Source organism: Pteropus alecto, unplaced genomic scaffold, assembly GCF_000325575.1.
Source record: "Pteropus alecto unplaced genomic scaffold, ASM32557v1 scaffold24, whole genome shotgun sequence".
Lineage (NCBI taxonomy): Eukaryota > Metazoa > Chordata > Mammalia > Chiroptera > Pteropodidae > Pteropus > Pteropus alecto.
The window spans coordinates 20,792,584-20,796,957 of NW_006439192.1; positions in this window are offsets into that span (position 1 = coordinate 20,792,584).

Genomic DNA, 4,374 nt, shown 5'->3' on the forward strand with positions numbered 1-4,374 from the left:
TCGTAATCACAAGTATCCTATTTGCTTAAGAGTTGTATTTCTCATTGGAAATGATGAACCACTTCTGTGTGTGTGTGTGTGTGTGTGTGTTTAACCCTATGACCTTAGATAAGGTGAGTATATCACTGAGTGACAGATATGATCTCTTTGCTGTCAGATCAGGTCCCAGATGCTGCACTAAAACATTCAACACTGGTCTCTGTTGGATTTGCCAAAGTAAAGTCAGTCAGCTTTTCCTAGGAGATATTTAACTTTCTTGCAAGCGACTTGCCTTTAGACTTTAACACATACAAATACATAAACCAAAGCACACTCCCCAACCCCCACCCCCAACACACACAAATACACATGCATTACAAGAGTCATAATTGGAGGATGAGGAACTCAAAATTTTGAAAATTTATAAATAAAGGGAAACAATCATTTAGCATGCCATTCCTTTATCAAGCATATCGGCAAGTGCCAAAAACTAAATAAGGAAAAGTTACTCATTATAGAAATAACCTAGCTAGTAAATGAAAAAGAATGATAAAATTACAAAATGGCCATTCAGCAACCTCTCATGAATTAATGAATATCGCTGATACTTAAAATGGCTGTTAACATCATGAAAAGAGACAATCAGAAATATGTAATTTCTAACAAAGAGTATAACACAACTTCTGAAATACTTTTGCCTCCCAGACAAAATAAATAAATAAATCAAGCAAATCATATCGAGCCTTTATATTCAACTACCAATTTACAAAAAAATATTGAGGACAGAAGAAATTATAAAAGAACAGACTGGAGTATAACCTGCAAAATCCAGACTGTTAAAAGTTCTACAGAAGAAATAATCCACTTTCTTTAAGAAATAAATTATAAGGAGAAAAGGAGAAGGGTGTACAGAGACATCTCAACTTCCAATCACACTAGGTGGCTTCATCTGGATCGTGATTCAAATAGTTTATTTTTAACAAATGGATGATGAGAACATGGGGATCATTATACCAGTAAGTCGAATTTTATATATGTTTGAAATGGTTATTTCCATAATGGATATTAAAAACAGATATTAAATTTTTATAATAAAAAGTTTAAAAGTCTATAATAATAACAGCAATTTGGGAATTCTCAGGCTTTACTTCTCAGAGACTAATTGACTCAAGGTGGGATATTCCCATCCCATGCTGAGCTGTGTAAACAGAGAAGATTTCATTTTGTAGTTGTTAGATTTGTTTCATAACCTCAAGAAACTGGATATTAAGATTGTTACATTTAGAACCACTGAATTTTAAAAGCTTCAAAAAATGTTAATAACTGTTCAAAAATTCCATACACAATATGATGATGAAGTTGTTTTTATGAGTTATCTAAGGTGGTAAGTCAACAAAAATTTGTTAACGTAAATGAAAACTATAATTTTTGCCAGGTATTTATACAATCTTATCTATTACGGAGAAAGATAACAATAAAATGATATTAATACAGAAAAGCTTTAAAATTCATTGTATAATTATAGAGGGTTATAATTCAAAATATATTTCCAGATTTGGGAGCCACTCTGAGTTAACTAATCTACTTTGGTCAATGTTATATATTACCCTAAAAGATCATATATACATTTCTATCTATACATAGATTAAAAAGTAAATATTCTTTACTCTTACTTTCTTTGATATCTCAGGAAAATATGTAACATTGATTAATATTGCCTAATAATTGGGCTACTATTATTTTTAAAAATATGGATAAATTTTCACTTGGGTTTAGTATTTATTCATTTATTTATTTATGCATTTATGTGTTTCGGCAGGCTGGAAAACTGGAAACTCAGGAAGAGTTTATGTTGCAGTCTTGAGTCTGAAACCTGTAAGCCAGGCTGCTAGACTGGAAATGCAGCCAGAGTTTCTGTGTGAGTCTTGCAGAATTCCTTGTTCTCTAGAACATAGGTGTTTGTTCTTAAGGTATTCAACTTATTGAAGGAGCCTTATCTACATTATTGAGTTTACATCGAATGATTGCAAATGTTAACCACTTTTACAAAATATCTGTATGGCAACATCTGGGCTAGTATTTGACCAAACAACTGGGTGCCATAACCCAGCCACACTGACACATAAGATGCATCATCATAGGCATAGTTTTTAAACCATGAGTTTTTTGATTGAAGGAAAGATTTGGGATCAAAAATTTTTTGTGCCATATAATTGAAATTGGGAAATAAATATGCCTTTCATTTTTAGTCTATGCTACAGAAATGTTTATTACAACTTAATAATTACTCATTGAGCACCTACCATGTGCCAGAGACTGTGTTAACTGCTAGGCAGTGACAGCGGTCAAGTCAGATGTTGGTCTGAATAGTGTGTAAGGGGGGACTTAATCTAGTTTCAGTGGCTGGGTGGGGACTAAGGGAGGGAGGCCTTTTATAATGTGACATCTTGGAAAAGGAGCAAGACTTTGCCAAATAAAGTTAGGGATGCATAGAAACATCTTGGGCAAAGGAAAGAGGATAAGCAAAGGCTGGGAATTAAGCAAAATCATGGAGTATTTCAGAAGCTGAAAGAAGTCAGTTCGGTTTAGTACTCATAACAAGAGGAAGAAAATCAAGCTTGGGAGATAAGCTAGGGCCAGATTTTATAAACTAGTCTAAGGATTTTTAAATCTTAAGAGTAGTAACAAATACATATATTAATATCTTATTTTTTTCTATCATGTCAGAGAATAAAAGAATATAGTTTAATAGAGAAGGAAGAAATATAGTGTATTCACCTGTTGTTGTCATTATTTGGAAACAGAACATTTGATTAAACAAATCAATAAAGTGTCACTTCATCTTTGTAAAAATTATGGTTCCACTAAAATGCAACTTCAACCTGAAGAGACAGATTGATGTCTAATGTGTTCCTGGTTGTGACATTTTTATGTTATGTGATTCTAATTACTTCAAGAACACTGCAGTTTATATACTTTCTCTTATGACTCCAAATTATATGGTTGGCTATTCTAATTTTAAAAACAGAACCTAAAATTGTCATTTATAAAAACAGCCACAAGGATGTAAAGTATAGCATAAAGGATATAGTTAATAATATCATCCTGAAACTGTATAGTGTCAGATGGGTACTAGAATTATGGCGGTGATCACTTCTTAAGGTATATAAACGTCTAATCACTATGTTGTACACCTGAAACTAATATAATATTGTATGTCAACTGTGACTGAAAATTTTTAAAAATTAAAAGAAAACTACTGGAGCAACAGGAATTCTTTCCTGGTGGAAGCTGGAGTTCAGATATGTCTTAATACTAGAACTATCTGACTGCTCCTGTACTGATATTTATTTAAATCCAATTTCAGGGGCTCCGAAGCTTTCCAGGAAAAATTTCAGAATAGGTACAAGATTGCAGTTTAGATGTTTAGGCAAGTCTTATATAGAAGGGCTGGGAGTAGAGAAACAAAAGGCAAATGATAAGGAAGACCTGCATAGCTCTGGAAGAATCTTTACCCCAGTGGAAGAACGAGTGTGACAATGACTGTCTGGGAGTCCCCATGCTGCAGGAAGGACAGCAGTGATCATGGCTGTTGTGAACTTAACCCAACCCCACTGTGTCAGCAGTATATGTAAAACTTGGAAATGAACCTAGTAGCACTATAGCCCTGGTAGGGTGGATCAAAGCAATGGGCATAGGGCCCTAACTCAGAAGAGATGTTGCAGAAGAAAGATGAACTTCAGCAATCGTGACCAGCAGTATCATCATTATCATCATCAACAGTAGCGACAGCAGCATAAAAGTGACCCAGAACAATATAGCTGCAGTTGTTACTTGTGTGGTATCAAGAGCAGGTGGATCAGAGGCTTCAGAAGCTTCCCCATTGCAGCTGTCATATTTAATTGTAAAAGTAAAACCATCAGAGTTACTGCCACCAGTTCACCATTTTAAATAAACTTTGCAAGGTTTTGCGTGTGTGTGTGTGTGCGTGCGCACGTGTGTAAAAATTACTTATACAAGGCATAATAATTGTGAAAAAAAATCTAAATAGAGGGATTTGCCCTGTTCCTTAAGTTATACTGTTATAATCATGTTAATTTCCATTTAAGTTCATATTTCATTTGTACTTATTGTACTTATCTCCATTTAAGGTCGTATTTCATTTGCGTAAATGGAAAATAAAATCTAATAATGCTAAATGAATTTGGTAATCTTAAAGAAGTAATCAGTTCCTTTAAACATATATTAAATTAGCAGCCTCGCACTATCATATTGCTAATCAGATAAGACTTAGAAAAAAGTCAATTGCAAGAGACATTTTCAAAATATCTAATTTTTGTTGTGCTCCTAGAAGCGAGTTTTTAATTATAAAAAAATCAAACAATATCAGACTTT